General features: G+C 40.3%; 1 pseudogene; it reads left to right on the top strand.

Moving 5' to 3' along the window:
• Positions 1-11,112: 11,112 nt before the first annotated feature.
• Positions 11,113-11,202, top strand: LOC130021850 (uncharacterized; annotated as a pseudogene).
• Positions 11,203-15,306: the final 4,104 nt, after the last annotated feature.

The raw sequence follows: 15,306 nt of genomic DNA, 5'->3' as shown, positions 1-15,306 counted from the left end.
CCAGGGCTTTGAGACTGCATTCCTTGAAAGAGTTGCTATGCAATTTAATCTCTGTGCTATAAAGCCAGGCATTGACATGACAGAACGCAGTACAAAGATTTACATGAATTTAGGTTCATTTGATGATATTTATTAAACATATTAATTAGTTGAGCAACCATATTATTAAAAAGTGTTTTTTGCTTATCTTTTTTTTTTAAAAAAAAGTTGTGACCACTTAAACTTTAAATAGGTGACGTGAGAACATGTTACAGCTGCTTTACCTGTTATCTTATTTATCCTATAGGTAGGTATAACATTAACGTCATTTTAAAAATTACAAAATGTATTCAGAAGGTTAAGTACTTTTTTGTTTCTTGCTTGGTAAATATTATAGACCTAATTGAAACCAATGTCTCCTCACATTAAAGTGTGATCTTACATATTTTGGGCTTTCTATTACTTTGCTTTTTTTTTTTTTTGCAAAAGCCAGTTCTCTATCAAAGGCAATTATTTGTAAGAATAATGCTGATTTCCTTTGTTAATGAAGTATTTTGCTGTTAATGATAACCGAAGAGAGTGCAGAGCAGGAAATGTGCTTGACTTATAAGCTGCTCACCCAGTTTTATCCTTGGCATTTCATATGATCCCTGGAACCAGCCAGGATTTATACCAGAGAAAATTATTAGGAGTAAGTCTTGAACACTACTGGATGTATCTATGGAACACACAAACAAAAAGAAGAAAGGTAGCCTTGAGATACTGCTAAAAATCTTAGAGGGAGAGTAAAGGCAGCTGCTACAGTTCGTGACCTAAACTATTCTTTGGACTAGCATCTACAGTCCTGGCCCTGGTGGGGAGAAAGAGATTCAAAAATGTGTTCCTTCTACAAGACCATTAATGTCAACTCAACTGTAAACACATTACCTAAGCTATAATGCACTGTAGCACTGTCCTCCCATTGTTCATCAATTTGCTAGAGTGGGCCCAGTAATGTCTCCATTATGAGACTTGTTACTGTGTTTTGCATATCAAATATGTCACAGGTAGCTTTCCAAGCTTTGCCCTGTGGGTGGTATCCTCTCAGTAGCTTGCCATGCTCTCCGAGAGGGGTGGAGGAATTGAATACAGGTCGGCCCCGCCGGCCATGTGCAAGGCAAACGACCTATCTCTGTGCTATCACTCCAGCCCTGTTGTTTATCAATTGAGCTACTAAGTGTATCCTGCCTGCATATATGCCTGACTGGGAACACTTGTAAAGGTGACTAGAGGCTGCCCCAAAACCCTCCATCCCTCTCGAGGACCGAGAGTATCCCACCTGCACGGCAGACCCTGGGAAGCTACCTGTGGCGTACTCTACATGCCACAAACAGTAACAATGATGGTCCTCATTCTCTTGACCCTGAAAAAGCCCCCAATATGCCATTGGGCTACACTAGCACTGACAGGAACGAATGGAGATGTTACTGGTGCCTGCTTGAGCGAACTGATGAACAATAAGGTGATAGTGATAGTGATAGTGATAGTGATAGTGATAGTGATAGTGATAGTGATAGTCTTGACAGGACTCAAGGGAACTCTTTATGTAATGTATTAAAGTTAATAAAACATCATTAAATGATGGGAAATGTAGTAAAAGACCATCAGCCCATTAGTTCCACTCTAGTGTTTGAACATAGGGTGGATGTTGGGATGTTTTCAGTCACAGAATGATACTGTGAAGTGCAGGAATATGAGTAAAAGGGAGTAACAGAGTAACAAGTTTATACCTCTGTATTTTAAGGATTGTTCGATTATTTTTCCCTTGCAGATTGTATACAAACCACTATCGCTGGCATAGTTAGTAAACATGTAAGGCAAGTTTGCTTCTTTGATGTCTTCCTTGACCTACTGGAGGCATCACTGCCTGGAACATTCCCTGTACTCTGTGCATAGGAGAAGATGCATGCATCTTACCTGAAGATGGCAGAGAGTGTGTTTTAAGCATGTTATTGTATAAAGCAGGTTATTGTGCTCTGACCATGGTGGTTCTTTATGGTCAGTAAGATACCTCTTCTCCATAGTATTGCTTTTCTCTTTAGCACACACCATGCATTTTGCATTTAGAGTTTTATTGGGGTTTAAAAACGAGATAATTTTGAATATTCTTCAAGGGGCATACAACTGTGACCAAAGATGCGATACAATTAGAAAGTAAATTAAATTCCTATTAAGAGACTTGAATTATAATTGGGGATCCAGTATGCTTTGTCATCCCCAATGAGCTTGTCTCAACATGCTTGCCTTTCACTTTCCGTCCTCCTTGCGAAAGGACTGGAGCTGCGAATCCATGTCTGAATATAGACTGTGGCTTCTGGCTTTCTCTCAGTTACTGTGACTAACACACAACACTTCTCAGGGGGAGGGGGTTAACTCTGCGTCTCTTGTATCAAAGCACAATCTAAAAGCATGGCTATTTTATTTATGAAATAAATTTCAATGTTTGCTGAGTTTTAGGAGTAAAATGCCACCACTAACAAAACTGTGCAGCAGTGTGGCTGATTAGAATTTTGCAACACTTAAACCTCCTACTCCTGGAATGACACTTATATCCACCCAAACCTGAACAGACAGATCTGCTTCATTTGATTTATTCTTTGAAGTAATCATAGAGTTTCTTTATAAGAAACTGGTCTCCCCATGTTCTTTTAATTGGAAGACAAAATAGAAAAATAAAAGGGTTCTTATTTATCTCTCATTCCGTAACAATATTGTCCCCTCTGCTCCTAGTAGTATGGTTCTAAATTATGCTATTAATCAAAGTATAAGTATCAAAGTCTATACTCTGGAGAGAGGAGAGCAGAGAAACAGAAGGGAGGGGAATGAGGACAAGGAGAGAAAAGAACAGAGTCAGATGGAAAAGATATGCTAGATTTGCAGAAACTTGAAATGAAAATAAAAAGGACACACTATGTTTTCATTGCCTTGTTTACATGTATATAGGAGTCTACCATAGATTGGTACACTTCCTGGAGTGATAGCACAGCTGTAGGGCGTTTGCCTTACAAGCAGCCAACATGGCTGACCCGAGTTCAATTCCTCCACCCCTCTCAGAGAGCCCGGCAAGCTACCGAGAGTATCTCGCCTGCACGGCAGAGCCTGGCAAGCTCCCCGTGACGTATTTGATATGCCAAATACAGTAACAACAAGTCTCATGATGGAGACATTACTGGGCCCGCTTGAGCAAATAGATGAACAACGGGAGGGCCTTTACCTTTTACCTTTACCATAGATTGGAAAGATAAAAGTAAATATTAATTCCTGTTGGTTAATATCTTTTGCAATGAGGATCAAAAACACTTTGGGGGAGTATGTAAAGTCTTTCAAATATTCTTGTTTTGAATAGCAAACACATTCACTGAAGCCTCCCTTCAGGAGAGGTACAGACACAGAATGATCTCTCCCATATGTGGGATATAAAGGAACATAGTAGGGGAATAACCAATTCTGAAAGGCAACAGCTGTCGAGAACTGGTCTTCAGTAGGAAACTTACCACATGGGATGATGGAGTGAGTAGGACTGGGGTGGTGGGTAGACACTGGAACAATGATGGAGGGAAATGTGTGCTCTGGTGACTGGACCTGCTGATGGGATGGTTTATGCATGAAACTCTGCCATCAATAGTTTTATAGACTGTGGTGCCTAAAAATGAAAAGAACAAAAAATAAAATAAAATAAAATAAAACCCAGAGCATTCAGTAACAGGCGATGCAGGCAGATGCCTCCCAGCCTAGGAAGCAACAACAATGAGTGGATGATTCCTCTCAAGAAACAATGCTGGGACTGGAGTGATAGCACAGAGAGTAGGGTGTTTGCCTTGCACATAACCAACTCGGGTTCGATTTTAGCATCCCCTTTGGTCGTCCGAGCACCACCAGGAGTGATTCCTGAGTATATAGCCAGGAATAACCCCTGAGCATCGCCAGGTGTGACCCAAAAAGCAAAAAGAAAGAAATATAAAATACCCACAAGATTTTCTGACTTCAGGTTGAGAAGGTGAAGCCATCAAGACTCATGCACATGCATCTTCAAAATTTCATTTTACCTTTACACAGGCCTATATTCAAATCTAAGACTTAATCTCTTAATCACTTAACTTCCCGTTAATCGTTGATTTGCTCGAGCGGGCGCCAGTAACGTCTCCATTTGTCCCTGTCGCGTGCTAGTGTAGCCCAATGGCGTCTGTTCGCTCTGGGAACATGAAGAGCCTCAAACCGATCATTCATGATCTTCACAAAGAAGTCTGACCATCTGGTAGGTGGGCGGCCACGCGGTCTTTTGACATCCCGTGGAATCCAGTCAGTAACAGCTCTAGTCCAGCGGTCGTCTTTAAATCTCATTACGTGACCAGCCCATCTGATTTTTGACACCTTGGAAAACGAGACAGCGTCCCTGATTCTTGATCGTCGATGGATGTCAGAACTCCGGATTCTTTCTCTCATTTGAGTGAAACGTGAATCTAAGACTTGTTCACTATTTTTTTTTATTTTACTTATATTTTATGTAGGAGTACTGCTATTTATTCAGCCATTGATTAGCGCATTGAATTGTGCATGAACTCCATCTTAAGTTATTTTTTTTTCATTTTTTATAATTTTATTTATTGAATCACTGTGAGAGCAGTTACAAAGCTTTCGGGTCTAAGTCTCGATCATACAGTGAAACACCCATACCTTCACCAGTGCCCATTCTCCACCACCAAAAACCCCAGGATACCCCCATCCCACACCCTCCCCCTACCTGTGGGGCAGATGATTTCCACATTACTTTCTCTCTACTTTGATCACATTCAATATTTCGATACCAGACCCACCATTATTATTTGAGATTTTACCCCAACACTCAGATCTGCTGAAAAGGCAACAGTAGACAATTTGTGTTCTATTGCTGGTTATAAATAACATATGATATCGCGTGGCTGCAGTAGGGCCATGTGATTTTGAAATTCCAAAATTTTAACACTTAAATATGGAGGGATTTCAGCCAGAAGCCACTGGGTTTCGAGATTTGCTCCTGAGTCTCTGGGATCATGGCTGTTGAGCAGCTTGATCAGGAGGAGGGAGGCTGTTCGTGAGCGATGACTTGGGGTCTCGTTGGGATGGGGAGGGCAGGCCCGGCTCCACCCCCATCCTGTGAGGCCCAACAACTTTCGTCACTGTGGGTCCAGACCTGACTGTCCAATGGCCTCTGGAGGATGATGGCCACTGAGCCTCCAAGAGGGAGCAGGTGGAGGGACAACACCCTTTCCCCCCTGGGGTGGCCCAGCGACAGTAACCTACTGCGGGTTCCGGATGCATTTCTGCCAAAAGCCACTGAGTTTCGAGGTTTGTTTCTGAGTCTCTGGGATCAAGGCCATTAAGCAGTTTGATCAGAAGCCAGAGAGGCCGTTCGTGGGTGATGACTTGGGATCTCATTGGGGTGGGGAGGACAGGCCCAGCTCCACCCTCATCCCATGAGGCCCTGTGTGTGTTGTCATTGGGGGCCCAAACCTGACTGTCCAGTGCCCTCTGAAGGATGGCAGCCACTGAGCTTCCCGGGGGGAACAGGCCAAGGCACGAAACCTATTCCCACTTGGGTTGGCCCAGCACCAGTAACCTACTGCAGGGACCGGACGCATTTCTGCCAAAAGCCGCTGGGTTTCGAGATTTGTTTCCGAGTTTCTGGGATCATGGCCATTAAGCAGTTCAATCAGGAACCAGAGAGGCCATGCCTCCAATTATATAGCTGAGCCAGAGGTGGTTTGTGGGTGTGTTTCCCACATACCTAACTTTCGGCCATTTACTTTCTTGGTAAACTTTGCCCCAAGTTTTTGGGGTCTGGCCAAAGGCACAGCAGCAATTTTGGGGTATCTGGAAGTCTGAAGGCATCATCAGACTGCTGATGCACTCGCCTCACAGGTACAGATTGACCTGCTGGCGGCACCTCCTGTTCACTACTTTTTTTAATTTTTATTTTTGCAATGTTACCTTCTATATATTTTTTACTTTCTATCTTTTCATGTGCCACTAAATAATAGTTTTATTAGAACTATATATGAATTGAATTATTTAAGGCATACATTACTTTAAGTTATTAAGGTTGACACAATTTTCAGTTATTTATTTCACTTGGAACAATTACACAGCGTGCTCTTTTCTGGAAGGCATACTAATCCACCATGTGAACCCATTTCTAATCAATTAATGTTATTTTAAACCCCCAAGTCACTCATCTCACAGAACAGAGAGTTAACTTGTTTAATAGATTCACGGGAAATGGTGATAATGAAGTTTTTAGTATTATCTGTTTCTTCAGTTATTACAGTTGTTACTTTAATTATTGAAATACTAAACAGTAACAGCTGCTGCCAATTTAACTAACACTACAGAAATTACAAATGTCTTTACATGCTTCAATGTTTTGTGTTCGTTTTGTAAGCAAACATATTTTTAAAGTAAAAGTGTCCTGGAAGTAGAAATTATTTACACAGGAGACACTGTGTATTCTTATTTTTAGTAAACTATGAATTGTTAAATTTGTGGTTTGAAGTATTTCAAATGTAGTTAAATAAAGAAAATAGATGGAGGGTTTAATTATTCAGTAAAAATTCTATTATAAAACAAGTACTCCTAGCTATTGTGAATAGTACTATATTGAAAGTTGGGTGCACATATCTCTCTAGCCAATAGTTTATTTTTTTGTATATCCATGAAGAAGTGGGACTGTTGGATCATATATGGTAGGCATATACATATGTACTTATATATGTATATGGTATTACACACATACACACATATATGCATATACACATACTGGTTCTTGGACTACACTGAGCATGCTAAAAGATTATTCATAGATCCGCCCTCAGATATCAGTTCTGGCAAGCTTAGTGGATCATATATTATATTGGGCGTCAAACCCTGGTCAGCCTCATGAGAAGAAAGCATGCTACCTGCTGTCTATTAGATTTTCTTCTAAAGCCAGTGCAGCTTTTTATTTTACTTTTAAAATTTAGACTTAAGCTGTCCCTTAAATTCTCATTCTTTGTAGCACTATAGCACTGTCCTCTTTGCTGTTCATCAGTTTGTTCAAGCAGGCACCAGTAACGTCTCCATTGTGAGATTTATTGTTACTGTTTTTGGCATATTGAATATGCCATAGGGAGCTTGCAGGCTCTTCTGAGCTGGAGGGATACTCTTGATAGCTTGTCGGGCTCTCTGAGAGGGATGGAGGAATCAAACCCAGATCGGCCCCGTGCAAGGCAAATGCCCTACCTTCTGTGATATTGCTCCAAATCATTATTTTAAAATTTACCCAATTCAGAAGTTCTTCATACATTCAAAAAACGATGTAACTGTCATAATTATTTAATTCCACACTTCAGTATAAAGCTCATAACTATTAGTGGTAGTCACTATTTCTCCTCATCCTCTAACTCCTGTTAACCACTAATAAACTTTGCTTCTGTGGATTTCCTGATTCTGAAATTTTGTAATAATGAAATGATATACAAGTTTTTAAAAACTGCTTCTCTTTTGTGGCTGGAGCGATAGTATAGTGGGTAGGGCATTTGCCTTGCAATGACTGACTGGGGATCAATCCTAGCATCCCATATGGTCCCCTGAGCACTTGCATGGAGTAATTTCTGAGTGCAGAGCCAGGAATAACCCCTATGCATCACTGGTTGTGACCCAAAAAGCAAAAAAAAAAAAAAAACCCAAAAATCTCTTCTCTCATTTAGTATAATGTTTTAAAATGTTGTGTTATAAGATGTGCTTCTATCTTTATTAATAGTATATATTGCATGTTTTATTTTTTATGGCATATTTATTCACTTATCAGTTGCTGAACATTGGGCTACTTATATTAGTAGCACTAATATTATATTAGTTTGGAAATTCCTCATGATCTTGATGAAGAAGTCTGACCATCTGGTTGGTGGGCAGCCACGCGGTCTTTTGACATCCTGTGGAATCCAGTTGGTAACAGCTCTAGTCCAGTGGGCGTCTTTAAATCTCATTATGTGACCAGCCCAGCTGATTTTTGACACCTTTGCAAATGAGACAGCGTCCCTGATTCTTGATCGTCGACGGAGGTGGGAACTCCGGATTCTTTCTTTCATTTGAGTGAAATGTGATATTCCAAGCATAGCTCTTTCAATTCCTCTTTGGGAAACCCGAATAGCATTCTCATCCTGTTTGCATAGGGCCCAGGTCTCTGAGGCGTATGTTAATGCAGGAAGAACAGTGGAATCAAAGAGATGTGCCCGGAGCCGGAGGTTCTTCATCCTCTTAGCTATTTCTTTGACGTTCTTGAAGGCGTTCCAAGCCGCTCTCTTCCTCCTGCGCAGCTCGGGTGCCAGGTCATTTGTCATGTTGACTTCTCGACCTAGGTACACATAGCTGTTGCATTCGAGATGTTCATTCCGTTGAGAGCGAATGGAGCATCAGGAACGAGGCTGTTTCTCATAAACATTGTCTTCTTAAGATTCAGCTGTAGACCGACCTTTCCACACTCACGGTCAAAGTTGGCCAGCATTTGTGCCGCTTGGCTGATGTTTGGTGTTATTAAAACAATGTCCTCAGCAAAGCAGAGGTGGTGTAGTTGCCGACCATCTATCTTCACTCCCATTCCTTCCCATTCCAGTCATCGCATGATGTTCTCGAGGGTGGCACTGAAGAGTTTCGGCGAAATGGTATCACCCTGCCGAACCCCTCTCTTGACATCGATGATTACTTCTTTGTAGAATGGTGAGATCCTGGTAATGAATCCGCAATATAACTCACGGAGGATCTTGGTGTATTGAGCTTGAATGCCCTGATTGGCTAGGGCTTCAATGACCGTTTCCGTGGAAAGCGTCCTGGAGTGTGGCGGCGGCTGGGTAGTGGAGGTAGTGTCGGTAGTGAAGGTCTGCCAGTGGGGTATTTATCTGGTCCCAGTTGGGGTAAGGTGGGTCTTCTGTGCACAGTCCGATCCCTGGGTCTCTGTTGGTTGGTGGATACAGACAGGGCAGGGTAGGGTGGGGCTCCTGATTATAATCCCTTTGTCACCTGTGGTTGGTAGGAGCAAGCAGAGAATCTCTGTCCCTGGGTCTGTTGAGCCTGGATTCCAAGGTCTCAGAGAGTTCCGCTTATCTTGTTCTGTGGGTCTTCAGTCATGCATGAATCTCGGCCAGAGCTGCCACACGGGTCCAGAAAGCATACTGTAGTGTGGAGGTGGCTGGGTAGTGGAGGTAGTGTCGATAGTGTCAGACTTCTTAATCAAGATCATGAACGATCGGTTTGAGGCTCTTCATGTTCCTAGAGTGAACAGACGCCATTGGGCTACACTAGCACGTGACAGGGACAAATGGAGATGTTACTGGCGCCTGCTCAAGCAAATCGACGATTAATGGGAAGTCAAGTGATCAAGTGATCAAGTGGAAATTCCTCAAAAATGTAAAATAGAATTACCATATGACCCATCATTACTACTTTGAGGTATTTATCCTAGAGAATTAAAATAATGTACTTAAAGAAACATGTGTACATAAATTTTTATAGTTATATTATTTATAGCAACTCATTCATTGTACAAAGAAATATTATTTTCTGAGGATTGTAAATATATAGTAAATTATAAGCAAAATGCTATTTAGAGAGATGGCAAAATGAGGTTCGATTATAATTAGAAGACTTATAATGATGAAATAAATAATATAATTAGTTGGCTTAAATGATGTAATGAACAAGTATCATAGATATCTCTCATCAAGTTGTTAAAAATCTGTAAATGGGCAGAGGGTGATACTGTTTTGGCATATAAACAAAAAGAGACTTTACTCTGCTAAGTGCTCTTTTTATAAGCAGAAAATAAAGTATAACAAGTTTGTGTAGCCCTGAAAAAAATCTTACTACAGGGATTAGTACAGATAGAGTCCAACTACATGTTTATTTTATTTGGAGAGGGCTTGGTCATCCTGGTTGTGCCTAGGGGATCATATGTAGTATGGGGATCAAACTGATAGGCTCAGCCACATGAAACGCAAACACCTTAGCCTCCTGCTCCCAACTATATGTTTAATAGAAAATTGTACCAAAAATAGATGGCCACACCATAGCTTTATTTTTCTTCAGTGAGTAATCAGTGGGCACAATGGCACTTACTTTGAGGAGTGTATGTCTAGCCCAACATTATAAAATACAGCTGTGGTCAGCCTCTAAAATCCAAACATCCATGTGCCCCTCTATTATATCTTCACTTCCATTATATCTTCACTATTACAAAATAGAGAAAATAATTTGATAAAAATACATTTTGGGGACTGGGAAAACAGTGCAGAGGGTAGAGCACTTGCTTGTACATGGCCAATTTGGGTTTGATCCCTCACACCTCATATCCTCCATAGGTCTCTTCACGACTGATCCCTGAACTCAGAGCTAGAAGTAAGCCCTGAACAACCAGATGTGGTCCAAAATACAACTAATTACATCAGTTTATGGCAATTATAAGTCTTGTTTGGGCTACAATCTTGTTTACTCTCAAACATAGGTCTTTGGAAGATATTTAAGTCCAATGAGATAGCTATCCAATATTTAGAGGTATAAATACAAAAAAACCCAACTAAACAAACCACAAAACCCCCAAGCATTATTAGGAGACCAAAATTATGCAGATATAAAAGAATCCCTGTGAGGCACTTTTTTTCATATGCTTCAAATTGGGAGTCTGCAGCATAGCTATGTTCAGGAGTCATCTGGAAAGACTCTTGAGATGGATAGTACCTACTGCAGAATGGAGCTACAGCTTTGAAAGAACACCCAGGGCAGAATGGGTCAACTTCAGAATTGCATCTCTTATTGATGTTTCATAAAAATAAGCAGTGAAATTTGGGTAAACAATAAACTGTAGTCATTGAGCTTATAAAGATTCACTGTTTCAATATCCTTTATAGTAATAGGTCTATTCAGGTATTCAAATCTTCTTGATTCAGCCTTGGGAGATTATAGGAATCCAGGAATTTATCCATTTCTTCTAGATTCTCTTGTTTCATGGCATACAGACATTTAAAAGTAGTCTCTGATGATCTTTTGAATTTCTTTGGTTTCTGTTGTGATCAAAAGTTTTCCCTCAGCTGGCTTCGGCAGCAAATATACTAAAATTGGAATGGAACAAACAAGATTAGCATGGCTCCTGCACATTTTCGTGAAGCATTACATATTTTTAAGATGTTCAATGAACTTAGTGAAACAGTCAGACAGATATCCAGTAAGTTGAAAAAGGACATGAAAGAAACAATGGATCGGATAGTCGAGAAAATCCAGGAAGAAATGAGAGCAGAAATTAGAAAACTACACACAGAAAAGTCACAAATTAAAGATTCCGTAGATGAAATAAAATCTCAGTCTGTGTCCTCAACAGTAGAATGACCAAAGCTGAAGACAAAATCAGTGATCTGGAAGATGAGCTGCACCAAGCCAACAGGCAGCAACAAACAATGGCAAGAGACCTCAAAATAGCTCTAGAGCGAATCAGAGTCCTAGGAGATGATTCCAAGAGGAACAACATTAGAATCATTGGACTACCAGTAGCTCAAGAAAGCAATACCAACAAAAAGCCATGGTTAAACAAATCATTGCTGAAAAATTCCCAGAGCTCCATAATGCAGCCATTCAGATTCAAGGAGCACGAGGGTGCCAGCTAAAAGAGACCCTAATAAAAAACACTCCAAGACATATCATAGTTAGAATGATCAGTGCTGCTGATAGAGACACAATACTGCAAGCAGCAAGGTCAAAGAAGGAAATCACCTACAAAGGAGCACCCCTTAGATTCACAGCAGACCTATCAGGGGAAACCCTCCAAGCTCAAAGGCAATGGAGGGATATAGTGAAAAAACTCACTGAAATGAATGCTTCACCAAGAATACTCTATCTGGCTAAACTCTCACTCAAACTCGAAGGAACAGCACACTATTTTCTAGATAAAGAGCAGCTCAGGAACTTCATAGACACAGAACTAAACCTAAAACAAGGGCTAAAGGGGCTACTATAAGACAAGACACACCATACAAGCAGACACTTACAGAAAGATGACACAAAACCCCATAACAATAATTTCTCTCAACATCAATGGTCTAAATTCACCAAATAAGAGACACAGAGTGTAAGAATGAATTCAGAGACAGAACCCAACATTCTGCTGCCTACAAGAAACTCATCTCAACAGTCAGAGCAAACACAGACTCAAAGTTAAAGGATGGAAAACAATCCTGCAAGCAAACAGCTCCCTCGAAAAAGCTGGGGTGGCCATACTAGTATCCAACAACATGAATTTCAGGTTGAAAAAGATTAGAAGGGACAGCGAAGGTTATTTTCTCTTCATCAAGGATAATTACAACAGAAAGAAATCACACTCTTAAATGTATACGCACCTAATGAAGGAACAGCTAAATATTTAAAACAACTGTTAACAGATTTTAAGGAGGACATTGCTAGCAACACAATAGTAGCTGGAGATTTCAACATCGCCTTATCTCCTCTGGAAAGATCAACAAGAACATTGTCAAAATGCCAATACTTTCCAAAGCAATGTACAAATTCAATGCGACCCCTATTACAATACCCATGACATTCTTCAAAGAAATGGAGCAAACACTCCTGAAATTTATATGGAACAATAAGCCTCCACCAATAACTAAAGCAATTCTTGGGGAAAAGAAAATGGGAGGAATCAACCTCCCTAACTTTAAACTCTACTACAAAGCAGTAATAATTAAAACAGCATGGTACTGGAACAAAGGCAGAGCTGCAGACCAATGGAACAGAGTTGAATATACACATCTCCCCCAAGCATATGATCATATAATCTTTGATAAGGGGGCAAGAGAAGTGAAGTGGAGCAGGGAAAACCTCTTTAATAAATTGTGCTGGCAAAACTGGACGGCTACATGCAAAAAAGTGGGCTCAGATCTCTGCCTAACACCATGTACAAAAGTAACATCAAAATGGATTAAAGACCTCAACATCAGACCGAGATCCATAAGGTACATTGAATACAAAATTGGCAAAACCCTCCATGGCATTGAAGCTAATGGCATCTTCAAAGATGTCACACCACTGGCCAAGTAAGTGAAAGCAGATAGACAAATGGGACTATCTTAAACTAAGAAGCTTCTGCACCTCAAAAGAAACAATGACCAAAATACAAAGACTGTCTACAGAATGGGAAAGGGTATTCGCTGAATACACATCTGACAAGGGGTTGATATCAAGGATATACAATGCACTGTTTGAACTCCACAGGAAGAAAACATCCAATCCCATCAAAAATGGGGCCAGAACACAAACTTTCTCAAAGAAGAAATCCGAATGGCAAAAAGGAACATGAGAAAATGCTCTACACCATTAATCATCAGGGAGATGCAGATCAAAACTACAATGAGATATTATTTCACTCCACAGAGACTGGCCCACATCCAAAAGAAAAAAAGCAACCACTGCTGGTGCTGATTTAATGAGAATGGGATCCTCCTTCACTGCTGGTGGGAATGCCGACTATTTCAGCCTTTTTGAAAAACAGTATGGATGATTATCAAAAAATTAGAAATTGAGCTCCCATTTGACCCAGCAATACCACTCCTAGGAATATACCCCAGAGAGGCAAAGAAGTATAGTCGAAGTGACATCTGCACTTGTTTGTTCATTGCAGCACTCTTTACAATAGCCAGAATCTGAAAAAACCTGAGTGCCCGAGAACAGATGACTGGTTAAAGAAACTTTGGTACATCTTCACAATGGAGTATTATGTAGTTTTTAGAAAGGATGAAGTCATGAAATTTATATACAAGTGGTACTACATGGAAAGTATCATGCTAAGTGAAATGAGGTAGAAAGAGAGGGATAGACATAGAAAGATTGCATTCATCTGGGAAACATAAAGTAACAATATTGGAGACTAACACCCAAGAATAGCCTAGATAAATACCAGGAGTTTTACTCCATGGCTTGGAGGCCAGCCGCACACTCTATCGGAAATGGCAGCTCAGATAGAGAAGGGAGCACCAAATAAAGGGTGTTGGCAAGATTCTCCCAGCATGGGAGATGCTTGCTGAAAGTAGACAATAGACTGAACATGATTGCCACTCAATGTCTCTTTTGCAAACCACAGCACCCAAAAGGAGAGAGAGAACAAAAGGGAGTGCCCTGCCACAGAGTCAGAGTGCGATGGGGGGGTGGGGGGTGGGAGGGATACTGGGATCCGTGGTGGTGGGAAATGGGCACTGGTGGAAGGATGGGTACTTGATCATTGTATAACTGAAACCCAAGCACAAAAATTTGTAAGTCTACAACTGTACCTCACGGTGTTTCACTAATAAAAATTTTTTAAAAAATGAGAAACATTACAATATCCCTGCTAAAATAGAAAAAAGAAATATTTTTCATAATTACTATTGGTTAAGGATCAATGAAAAGGACACTGAAATTTGTCTAGTTTATTGAATATATAAAGAAAAGTTTTCCCTCAAACAAAAGCTCAAGTTCAGAATGATTTATTAGCAAATTCTTCCAAACATTTAAGGAGGACCTATTGCCAATTGTCTTCAAGATATTCCAGGAAATTGAGGAGACAGAAACACTTCCAAACAGTTTTTATGAGGCACATATCTCCCTAATACCAAAAACAAACAAAGACAACACAAGAAAGAAAATTACAGGGCGATATCTCTGATGAACATGGATGCCAAGATCCTCAACATAATATTTGCAAATAGGATCCAACAACTCATCAAAAAGACCATACACCATGACCAAATGGGATTCATCCTGGAGATGCAAGGATAGTTTAACACTCCAAATGCAATCAACATAATCCATCATATCAATAAAAGATAAATCCATATGATCATATTAATAGATGCAGAGAAAGTATTTGGCAAAATCCAGCACCCATTTATGATGAAAATTCTCCAAAATGGTTATTGAAGGAACTTTATTCAATATTTTCAAATCCATCTACCACAAGCCTATGGCAAGGATTATCCTCAATGGGGAAAAACTAAGAGCCTACCCTAAGATCAGAGACAAGGATGCCCACACTAACCACTCCTACTCAATATAGTACTGGAAGTACTTGTAATAGCGGTTAGGCAAGAAAAATATATTATTGCATTCAGATAATAAAGAAAGAAATCAAGCTCTCACTATTCGCAGATGATATGATACTATATTTAGAGAACCCTAAAGCCTCTACCAAGAAGCTCCTAGAAACAGTAAACTTGTATAGTAAAGTCACAGGCTAAAAGGAATCCCGTTCACAATCATGCATCA

This window comes from Sorex fumeus, unplaced genomic scaffold (genome assembly GCF_029834395.1).
Source record: "Sorex fumeus unplaced genomic scaffold, SorFum_2.1 ptg000018l, whole genome shotgun sequence".
NCBI lineage: Eukaryota > Metazoa > Chordata > Mammalia > Eulipotyphla > Soricidae > Sorex > Sorex fumeus.
This window is presented reverse-complemented; position numbering and strand designations above follow the sequence as displayed.